We start from the raw sequence: 12,983 nt of genomic DNA, 5'->3' as shown, positions 1-12,983 counted from the left end.
AATGACTTGCACATAAATACAGTAATAGTTGGGGTCACTCTAAACAAATATCAAATGACAGAATGAGCAAACCTATAAAGGAAAGATTTTTATGATATTTTGAAAATTGGACTGTAAGTGCTTGAATGAATTTTGGGGAGTGTTTGACTGCACTTTTCTCCAAAACTATACAGTAAAATGACTTGTAAATAAATACAGTAATAGTCAGTGTCACTTTGAAAAAAAATCAATTTTCAGAATGAGCTAACCTATAACGGAAAGATTTTTATGAATTTTTGAAAATTGGACAGTGTAAGTGCTTGAATGAGTTTTGGGGCGAATTTGACTGTACTTTTCTCAAAAACTAAACAGCAAAATGACTTGTACATAATTACAGTAATAGTCAGGGTCACTCTAAACAAATATCAAATGAAAGAATGAATAAACCTATAAAGGAAATATTTTTATGAATTGTTGAAAATTGGACTGTGTAAATGCTTGAATGAATTTTGAGGCGAATTTGACTGTACTTTTCTCCAAAACTATACAGTAAAATGACTTGTAAATAAATATAGTTATAGTCAGTGTCACTCTAAACAAATATCAAATGATAGAATGAGCAAACCTATAAAGGAAAGAGTTTTATGATATTTTGTAAATTGGACACAGTGTACGTGTTTGAATAGAACGATTATTTGCAGTTTCACTGCACTTTTCTCCAAAAATATACAGTAAAATGACTTGCACATAAATACAGTAATAGTTAGGGTCACTCTGAACAAATATCAAATAACAGAATGAGCAAACCTATAAAGGAAATATTTTTATGAATTGTTGAAAATTGGACTGTGTAAATGCTTGAATGAATTTTGAGGCGAATTTGACTGTACTTTTCTCCAAAACTATACAGTAAAATGACTTGTAAATAAATACAGTTATAGTCAGTGTCACTCTAAACAAATATCAAATGATAGAATGAGCAAACCTATAAAGGAAAGAGTTTTATGATATTTTGTAAATTGGACACAGTGTACGTGTTTTCAATAGAACGATTATTTGCAGTTCGACTGCACTTTTCTCCAAAAATATACAGTAAAATGACTTGCACATAAATACAGTAATAGTTAGGGTCACTCTGAACAAATATCAAATGACAGAATGAGCAAACCTATATAGGAAAGGTTTTTATGATATTTTGAAAATTGGACTGTAAGTGCTTGAATGAATTTTGGGGAGAGTTTGACTGCACTTTTATCCAAAACTATACAGTAAAATGACTTGTAAATACATACAGTAATAGTCAGTGTCACTTTGAACAAATATCAAATGACAGAATGGGCTAACCTATAAAGGAAATATTTTTATGAATTTTTGAATATTGGACAGTGTTTGAATTCAATTTGATTTTGGGGCAAGTTTGACTGTACTTTTCTCTAAAACTATACAATAAAATGACTTGTAAATAAATACATTAATAGCCAGGGTCACTCTGAACAAATTTCAAATGACAGAATGAGCAAATCTTTGAAGTAAAATTGTTTATGAATTTCTGAAAAAAATGGGACAGTGTAAGTTTTTGAATGCACGTTGATATTTGGGGCACGTTTGACTGTATTTTCTCTAAAACTATACAGTAAAATGACTTGTACATAAATACAGTAATAGCTGTGGTCACTCTAAACAAATATCAAATGACAGAATGAGCAAACCTATAAAGGAAAGATTTTTATGATTTTTTGAAAAATTGACAGTGTAAATGCTTGAATGAATTTTGGGGCGAATTTGACTGTACTTTTCTCCAAAACTATACAGTAAAATGACTTGTAAATAAATATAGTTATAGTCAGTGTCACTCTAAAAAAATATCAAATGACAGAATGAGCAAACCTATAAAGGAAAGGATTTTATGAATTTTTGTAAATTGGACACAGTGTGTTTAAATAGAACGATTATTTGCAGCTTGACTGCACTTTTCTCCAAAAATATACAGTAAAATGACTTGCACATAAATACAGTAATAGTTGGGGTCACTCTAAATAAATATCAAATGACAGAATGAGCAAACCTATAAAGGAAAGATTTTTATGATATTTTGAAAATTGGACTGTAAGTGCTTGAATGAATTTTGGGGAGAGTTTGACTGCACTTTTCTCCAAAACTATACAGTAAAATGACTTGTAAATAAATACAGTAATAGTCAGTGTCACTTTGAACAAAAATCAAATTTCAGAATGAGCTAACCTATAACGGAAAGATTTTTATGAATTTTTGAAAATTGGACAGTGTAAGTGCTTGAATGAATTTTGGGGCGAATTTGACTGTACTTTTCTCAAAAACTAAACAGCAAAATGACTTGTACATAATTACAGTAATAGTCAGGGTCACTCTAAACAAATATCAAATGAAAGAATGATTAAACCTATAAAGGAAATATTTTTATGAATTGTTGAAAATTGGACTGTGTAAATGCTTGAATGAATTTTGAGGCGAATTTGACTGTACTTTTCTCCAAAACTATACAGTAAAATGACTTGTAAATAAATATAGTTATAGTCAGTGTCACTCTAAACAAATATCAAATGATAGAATGAGCAAACCTATAAAGGAAAGAGTTTTATGATATTTTGTAAATTGGACACAGTGTACGTGTTTGAATAGAACGATTATTTGCAGTTTGACTGCACTTTTCTCCAAAAATATACAGTAAAATGACTTGCACATAAATACAGTAATAGTTAGGGTCACTCTGAACAAATATCAAATAACAGAATGAGCAAACCTATAAAGGAAATATTTTATGAATTGTTGAAAATTGGACTGTGTAAATGCTTGAATGAATTTTGAGGCGAATTTGACTGTACTTTTCTCCAAAACTATACAGTAAAATGACTTGTAAATAAATACAGTTATAGTCAGTGTCACTCTAACCAAATATCAAATGATAGAATGAGCAAACCTATAAAGGAAAGAGTTTTATGATATTTTGTAAATTGGACACAGTGTACGTGTTTTCAATAGAACGATTATTTGCAGTTCGACTGCACTTTTCTCCAAAAATATACAGTAAAATGACTTGCACATAAATACAGTAATAGTTAGGGTCACTCTGAACAAATATCAAATGACAGAATGAGCAAACCTATATAGGAAAGATTTGTATGATATTTTGAAAATTGGACTGTAAGCTCTTGAATGAATTTTGGGGAGAGTTTGACTGCACTTTTATCCAAAACTATACAGTAAAATGACTTGTAAATACATACAGTAATAGTCAGTGTCACTTTGAACAAAAATCAAATTTCAGAATGAGCTAACCTATAACGGAAAGATTTTTATGAATTTTTGAAAATTGGACAGTGTAAGTGCTTGAATGAATTTTGGGGCGTATTTGACTGTACTTTTCTCAAAAACTAAACAGCAAAATGACTTGTACATAATTACAGTAATAGTCAGGGTCACTCTAAACAAATATCAAATGAAAGAATTATTAAACCTATAAAGGAAATATTTTTATGAATTGTTGAAAATTGGACTGTGTAAATGCTTGAATGAATTTTGAGGCGAATTTGACTGTACTTTTCTCCAAAACTATACAGTAAAATGACTTGTAAATAAATATAGTTATAGTCAGTGTCACTCTAAACAAATATCAAATAATAGAATGAGCAAACCTATAAAGGAAAGAGTTTTATGATATTTTGTAAATTGGACACAGTGTACGTGTTTGAATAGAACGATTATTTGCAGTTTGACTGCACTTTTCTCCAAAAATATACAGTAAAATGACTTGCACATAAATACAGTAATAGTTAGGGTCACTCTGAACAAATATCAAATAACAGAATGAGCAAACCTATAAAGGAAATATTTTTATGAATTGTTGAAAATTGGACTGTGTAAATGCTTGAATGAATTTTGAGGCGAATTTGACTGTACTTTTCTCCAAAACTATACAGTAAAATGACTTGTAAATAAATACAGTTATAGTCAGTGTCACTCTAAACAAATATCAAATGATAGAATGAGCAAACCTATAAAGGAAAGAGTTTTATGATATTTTGTAAATTGGACACAGTGTACGTGTTTTCAATAGAACGATTATTTGCAGTTCGACTGCACTTTTCTCCAAAAATATACAGTAAAATGACTTGCACATAAATACAGTAATAGTTAGGGTCACTCTGAACAAATATCAAATGACAGAATGAGCAAACCTATATAGGAAAGATTTTTATGATATTTTGAAAATTGGACTGTAAGTGCTTGAATGAATTTTGGGGAGAGTTTGACTGCACTTTTATCCAAAACTATACAGTAAAATGACTTGTAAATACATACAGTAATAGTCAGTGTCACTTTGAACAAATATCAAATGACAGAATGGGCTAACCTATAAAGGAAATATTTTTATGAATTTTTGAATATTGGACAGTGTTTGAATTCAATTTGATTTTGGGGCAAGTTTGACTGTACTTTTCTCTAAAACTATACAATAAAATGACTTGTAAATAAATACATTAATAGCCAGGGTCACTCTGAACAAATTTCAAATGACAGAATGAGCAAATCTTTGAAGTAAAATTGTTTATGAATTTCTGAAAAAAATGGGACAGTGTAAGTTTTTGAATGCACGTTGATATTTGGGGCACGTTTGACTGTATTTTCTCTAAAACTATACAGTAAAATGACTTGTACATAAATACAGTAATAGCTGTGGTCACTCTAAACAAATATCAAATGACAGAATGAGCAAACCTATAAAGGAAAGATTTTTATGATTTTTTGAAAAATTGACAGTGTAAATGCTTGAATGAATTTTGGGGCGAATTTGACTGTACTTTTCTCCAAAACTATACAGTAAAATGACTTGTAAATAAATATAGTTATAGTCAGTGTCACTCTAAAAAAATATCAAATGACAGAATGAGCAAACCTATAAAGGAAAGGATTTTATGAATTTTTGTAAATTGGACACAGTGTGTTTAAATAGAACGATTATTTGCAGCTTGACTGCACTTTTCTCCAAAAATATACAGTAAAATGACTTGCACATAAATACAGTAATAGTTGGGGTCACTCTAAATAAATATCAAATGACAGAATGAGCAAACCTATAAAGGAAAGATTTTTATGATATTTTGAAAATTGGACTGTAAGTGCTTGAATGAATTTTGGGGAGAGTTTGACTGCACTTTTCTCCAAAACTATACAGTAAAATGACTTGTAAATAAATACAGTAATAGTCAGTGTCACTTTGAACAAAAATCAAATTTCAGAATGAGCTAACCTATAACGGAAAGATTTTTATGAATTTTTGAAAATTGGACAGTGTAAGTGCTTGAATGAATTTTGGGGCGAATTTGACTGTACTTTTCTCAAAAACTAAACAGCAAAATGACTTGTACATAATTACAGTAATAGTCAGGGTCACTCTAAACAAATATCAAATGAAAGAATGATTAAACCTATAAAGGAAATATTTTTATGAATTGTTGAAAATTGGACTGTGTAAATGCTTGAATGAATTTTGAGGCGAATTTGACTGTACTTTTCTCCAAAACTATACAGTAAAATGACTTGTAAATAAATATAGTTATAGTCAGTGTCACTCTAAACAAATATCAAATGATAGAATGAGCAAACCTATAAAGGAAAGAGTTTTATGATATTTTGTAAATTGGACACAGTGTACGTGTTTGAATAGAACGATTATTTGCAGTTTGACTGCACTTTTCTCCAAAAATATACAGTAAAATGACTTGCACATAAATACAGTAATAGTTAGGGTCACTCTGAACAAATATCAAATAACAGAATGAGCAAACCTATAAAGGAAATATTTTATGAATTGTTGAAAATTGGACTGTGTAAATGCTTGAATGAATTTTGAGGCGAATTTGACTGTACTTTTCTCCAAAACTATACAGTAAAATGACTTGTAAATAAATACAGTTATAGTCAGTGTCACTCTAACCAAATATCAAATGATAGAATGAGCAAACCTATAAAGGAAAGAGTTTTATGATATTTTGTAAATTGGACACAGTGTACGTGTTTTCAATAGAACGATTATTTGCAGTTCGACTGCACTTTTCTCCAAAAATATACAGTAAAATGACTTGCACATAAATACAGTAATAGTTAGGGTCACTCTGAACAAATATCAAATGACAGAATGAGCAAACCTATATAGGAAAGATTTTTATGATATTTTGAAAATTGGACTGTAAGCTCTTGAATGAATTTTGGGGAGAGTTTGACTGCACTTTTATCCAAAACTATACAGTAAAATGACTTGTAAATACATACAGTAATAGTCAGTGTCACTTTGAACAAAAATCAAATTTCAGAATGAGCTAACCTATAACGGAAAGATTTTTATGAATTTTTGAAAATTGGACAGTGTAAGTGCTTGAATGAATTTTGGGGCGTATTTGACTGTACTTTTCTCAAAAACTAAACAGCAAAATGACTTGTACATAATTACAGTAATAGTCAGGGTCACTCTAAACAAATATCAAATGAAAGAATTATTAAACCTATAAAGGAAATATTTTTATGAATTGTTGAAAATTGGACTGTGTAAATGCTTGAATGAATTTTGAGGCGAATTTGACTGTACTTTTCTCCAAAACTATACAGTAAAATGACTTGTAAATAAATATAGTTATAGTCAGTGTCACTCTAAACAAATATCAAATGATAGAATGAGCAAACCTATAAAGGAAAGAGTTTTATGATATTTTGTAAATTGGACACAGTGTACGTGTTTGAATAGAACGATTATTTGCAGTTTGACTGCACTTTTCTCCAAAAATATACAGTAAAATGACTTGCACATAAATACAGTAATAGTTAGGGTCACTCTGAACAAATATCAAATAACAGAATGAGCAAACCTATAAAGGAAATATTTTTATGAATTGTTGAAAATTGGACTGTGTAAATGCTTGAATGAATTTTGAGGCGAATTTGACTGTACTTTTCTCCAAAACTATACAGTAAAATGACTTGTAAATAAATACAGTTATAGTCAGTGTCACTCTAAACAAATATCAAATGATAGAATGAGCAAACCTATAAAGGAAAGAGTTTTATGATATTTAGTAAATTGGACACAGTGTACGTGTTTTCAATAGAACGAGTATTTGCAGTTCGACTGCACTTTTCTCCAAAAATATACAGTAAAATGACTTGCACATAAATACAGTAATAGTTAGGGTCACTCTGAACAAATATCAAATGACAGAATGAGCAAACCTATATAGGAAAGATTTTTATGATATTTTGAAAATTGGACTGTAAGTGCTTGAATGAATTTTGGGGAGAGTTTGACTGCACTTTTATCCAAAACTATACAGTAAAATGACTTGTAAATACATACAGTAATAGTCAGTGTCACTTTGAACAAATATCAAATGACAGAATGGGCTAACCTATAAAGGAAATATTTTTATGAATTTTTGAATATTGGACAGTGTTTGAATTCAATTTGATTTTGGGGCAAGTTTGACTGTACTTTTCTCTAAAACTATACAATAAAATGACTTGTAAATAAATACATTAATAGCCAGGGTCACTCTGAACAAATTTCAAATGACAGAATGAGCAAATCTTTGAAGTAAAATTGTTTATGAATTTCTGAAAAAAATGGGACAGTGTAAGTTTTTGAATGCACATTGATATTTGGGGCACGTTTGACTGTATTTTCTCTAAAACTATACAGTAAAATGACTTGTACATAAATACAGTAATAGCTGTGGTCACTCTAAACAAATATCAAATGACAGAATGAGCAAACCTATAAAGGAAAGATTTTTATGATTTTTTGAAAAATTGACAGTGTAAATGCTTGAATGAATTTTGGGGCGAATTTGACTGTACTTTTCTCCAAAACTATACAGTAAAATAACTTGTAAATAAATACAGTAATAGTCAGTGTCACTCTAAAAAAATATCAAATGACAGAATGAGCAAACCTATAAAGGAAAGAGTTTTATGATATTTTGTAAATTGGACACAGTGTACGTGTTTTCAATAGAACGATTATTTGCAGTTCGACTGCACTTTTCTCCAAAAATATACAGTAAAATGACTTTCACATAAATACAGTAATAGTTGGGGTCACTCTAAACAAATATCAAATGACAGAATGAGCAAACCTATAAAGGAAAGATTTTTATGATATTTTGTAAATTGGACACAGTGTACGTGTTTTCAATAGAACGATTATTTGCAGTTCGACTGCACTTTTCTCCAAAAATATACAGTAAAATGACTTGCACATAAATACAGTAATAGTTAGGGTCACTCTGAACAAATATCAAATGACAGAATGAGCAAACCTATATAGGAAAGATTTTTATGATATTTTGAAAATTGGACTGTAAGCTCTTGAATGAATTTTGGGGAGAGTTTGACTGCACTTTTATCCAAAACTATACAGTAAAATGACTTGTAAATACATACAGTAATAGTCAGTGTCACTTTGAACAAAAATCAAATTTCAGAATGAGCTAACCTATAACGGAAAGATTTTTATGAATTTTTGAAAATTGGACAGTGTAAGTGCTTGAATGAATTTTGGGGCGTATTTGACTGTACTTTTCTCAAAAACTAAACAGCAAAATGACTTGTACATAATTACAGTAATAGTCAGGGTCACTCTAAACAAATATCAAATGAAAGAATTATTAAACCTATAAAGGAAATATTTTTATGAATTGTTGAAAATTGGACTGTGTAAATGCTTGAATGAATTTTGAGGCGAATTTGACTGTACTTTTCTCCAAAACTATACAGTAAAATGACTTGTAAATAAATATAGTTATAGTCAGTGTCACTCTAAACAAATATCAAATGATAGAATGAGCAAACCTATAAAGGAAAGAGTTTTATGATATTTTGTAAATTGGACACAGTGTACGTGTTTGAATAGAACGATTATTTGCAGTTTGACTGCACTTTTCTCCAAAAATATACAGTAAAATGACTTGCACATAAATACAGTAATAGTTAGGGTCACTCTGAACAAATATCAAATAACAGAATGAGCAAACCTATAAAGGAAATATTTTTATGAATTGTTGAAAATTGGACTGTGTAAATGCTTGAATGAATTTTGAGGCGAATTTGACTGTACTTTTCTCCAAAACTATACAGTAAAATGACTTGTAAATAAATACAGTTATAGTCAGTGTCACTCTAAACAAATATCAAATGATAGAATGAGCAAACCTATAAAGGAAAGAGTTTTATGATATTTAGTAAATTGGACACAGTGTACGTGTTTTCAATAGAACGAGTATTTGCAGTTCGACTGCACTTTTCTCCAAAAATATACAGTAAAATGACTTGCACATAAATACAGTAATAGTTAGGGTCACTCTGAACAAATATCAAATGACAGAATGAGCAAACCTATATAGGAAAGATTTTTATGATATTTTGAAAATTGGACTGTAAGTGCTTGAATGAATTTTGGGGAGAGTTTGACTGCACTTTTATCCAAAACTATACAGTAAAATGACTTGTAAATACATACAGTAATAGTCAGTGTCACTTTGAACAAATATCAAATGACAGAATGGGCTAACCTATAAAGGAAATATTTTTATGAATTTTTGAATATTGGACAGTGTTTGAATTCAATTTGATTTTGGGGCAAGTTTGACTGTACTTTTCTCTAAAACTATACAATAAAATGACTTGTAAATAAATACATTAATAGCCAGGGTCACTCTGAACAAATTTCAAATGACAGAATGAGCAAATCTTTGAAGTAAAATTGTTTATGAATTTCTGAAAAAAATGGGACAGTGTAAGTTTTTGAATGCACATTGATATTTGGGGCACGTTTGACTGTATTTTCTCTAAAACTATACAGTAAAATGACTTGTACATAAATACAGTAATAGCTGTGGTCACTCTAAACAAATATCAAATGACAGAATGAGCAAACCTATAAAGGAAAGATTTTTATGATTTTTTGAAAAATTGACAGTGTAAATGCTTGAATGAATTTTGGGGCGAATTTGACTGTACTTTTCTCCAAAACTATACAGTAAAATAACTTGTAAATAAATACAGTAATAGTCAGTGTCACTCTAAAAAAATATCAAATGACAGAATGAGCAAACCTATAAAGGAAAGAGTTTTATGATATTTTGTAAATTGGACACAGTGTACGTGTTTTCAATAGAACGATTATTTGCAGTTCGACTGCACTTTTCTCCAAAAATATACAGTAAAATGACTTGCACATAAATACAGTAATAGTTGGGGTCACTCTAAACAAATATCAAATGACAGAATGAGCAAACCTATAAAGGAAAGATTTTTATGATATTTTGAAAATTGGACTGTAAGTGCTTGAATGAATTTTGGGGAGTGTTTGACTGCACTTTTCTCCAAAACTATACAGTAAAATGACTTGTAAATAAATACAGTAATAGTCAGTGTCACTTTGAACAAAAATCAATTTTCAGAATGAGCTAACCTATAACGGAAAGATTTTTATGAATTTTTGAAAATTGGACAGTGTAAGTGCTTGAATGAATTTTGGGGCGTATTTGACTGTACTTTTCTCAAAAACTAAACAGCAAAATGACTTGTACATAATTACAGTAATAGTCAGGGTCACTCTAAACAAATATCAAATGAAAGAATGATTAAACCTATAAAGGAAATATTTTTATGAATTGTTGAAAATTGGACTGTGTAAATGCTTGAATGAATTTTGAGGCGAATTTGACTGTACTTTTCTCCAAAACTATACAGTAAAATGACTTGTAAATAAATATAGTTATAGTCAGTGTCACTCTAAACAAATATCAAATGATAGAATGAGCAAACCTATAAAGGAAAGAGTTTTATGATATTTTGTAAATTGGACACAGTGTACGTGTTTGAATAGAACGATTATATGCAGTTTGACTGTACTTTTCTCCAAAAATATACAGTAAAATGACTTGCACATAAATACAGTAATAGTTAGGGTCACTCTGAACAAATATCAAATAACAGAATGAGCAAACCTATAAAGGAAATATTTTTATGAATTGTTGAAAATTGGACTGTGTAAATGCTTGAATGAATTTTGAGGCGAATTTGACTGTACTTTTCTCCAAAACTATACAGTAAAATGACTTGTAAATAAATACAGTTATAGTCAGTGTCACTCTAAACAAATATCAAATGATAGAATGAGCAAACCTATAAAGGAAAGAGTTTTATGATATTTTGTAAATTGGACACAGTGTACGTGTTTTCAATAGAACGATTATTTGCAGTTCGACTGCACTTTTCTCCAAAAATATACAGTAAAATGACTTGCACATAAATACAGTAATAGTTAGGGTCACTCTGAACAAATATCAAATGACAGAATGAGCAAACCTATATAGGAAAGATTTTTATGATATTTTGAAAATTGGACTGTAAGTGCTTGAATGAATTTTGGGGAGAGTTTGACTGCACTTTTATCCAAAACTATACAGTAAAATAACTTGTAAATACATACAGTAATAGTCAGTGTCACTTTGAACAAATATCAAATGACAGAATGGGCAAACCTATAAAGGAAATATTTTTATGATTTTTTGAAAATTGGACAGTGTTTGAATTCAATTTGATTTTGGGGCAAGTTTGACTGTACTTTTCTCTAAAACTATACAATAAAATGACCTGTAAATAAATACATTAATAGCCAGGGTCACTCTGAACAAATTTCAAATGGCAGAATGAGCAAACCTATAAAGGAAAGATTTTTATGCATTGTTGAATATTCGAGAGTGCAAGTGCTTTAATGAATTTTGGGGAGAGTTTGACTGCACTTTTCTCAAAAACTATACAGTAAAATTACTTGTAAATAAATACAGTAATAGTCAGTGTCACTCTGAACGAATATCAAATGACAGAATGAGCAAACCTATATAGGAAAGATTTTTATGATGTTTTGAAAATTGGACTGTAAGTGCTTGAATGAATTTTAGGGAGAGTTTGACTGCACTTTTATCCAAAAAATATACAGTAAAATGACTTGCACATAAATACAGTAATAGTCAGTGTCACTCTGAACGAATATCAAATGACAGAATGAGCAAATCTATAAAGGAAAGATTTTTATGATTTTTTGAAAATTTGACAGTGTAAATGCTTGAATGAATTTTGGGGCGAATTTGACTGTACTTTTCTCCAAAACTATACAGTAAAATGACTTGTAAATAAATACAGTAATAGTCAGTGTCACTCTAAAAAAATATCAAATGACAGAATGAGCAAACCTATAAAGGAAAGGATTTTATGAATTTTTGTAAATTGGACACAGTTTGTTTAAATAGAACGATTATTTGCAGTTTGACTGGACTTTTCTCCAAAAATATACAGTAAAATGACTTGCACATAAATACAGTAATAGTTGGGGTCACTCTAAACAAATATCAAATGACAGAATGAGCAAACCTATAAAGGAAAGATTTTTATGATTTTTTGAAAATTGGACTGTAAGTGCTTGAATGAATTTTGGGGAGAGTTTGACTGCACTTTTCTCCAAAACTATGCAGTAAAATTACTTGTAAATAAATACAGTAATAGTCAGTGTCACTCTGAACAAATATCAAATGACAGAATGAGCAAACTTATAAAGGAAAGATTTTTATGAATTTTTGAAAATTGGACAGTGTAACTGCTTGAATGAATTTTGGGGCGAATTTGACTGTACTTTTCTCAAAAACTAAACAGCAAAATGACTTGTACATAATTACAGTAATAGTCAGTGTCACTCTAAACAAATATCAAATGATAGAATGAGCAAACCTATAAAGGAAAGAGTTTTATGATATTTTGTAAATTGGACACAGTGTACGTGTTTGAATAGAACGATTATTTGCAGTTTGACTGCACTTTTCTCCAAAACTATACAGTAAAATAACTTGTAAATAAATACAGTAATAGTCAGTGTCACTCTAAAAAAATATCAAATGACAGAATGAGCAAACCTATAA

This window comes from Pseudorasbora parva, chromosome 7 (genome assembly GCF_024679245.1).
Source record: "Pseudorasbora parva isolate DD20220531a chromosome 7, ASM2467924v1, whole genome shotgun sequence".
NCBI lineage: Eukaryota > Metazoa > Chordata > Actinopteri > Cypriniformes > Gobionidae > Pseudorasbora > Pseudorasbora parva.
Note: the sequence above shows the minus strand (reverse complement) of the source record.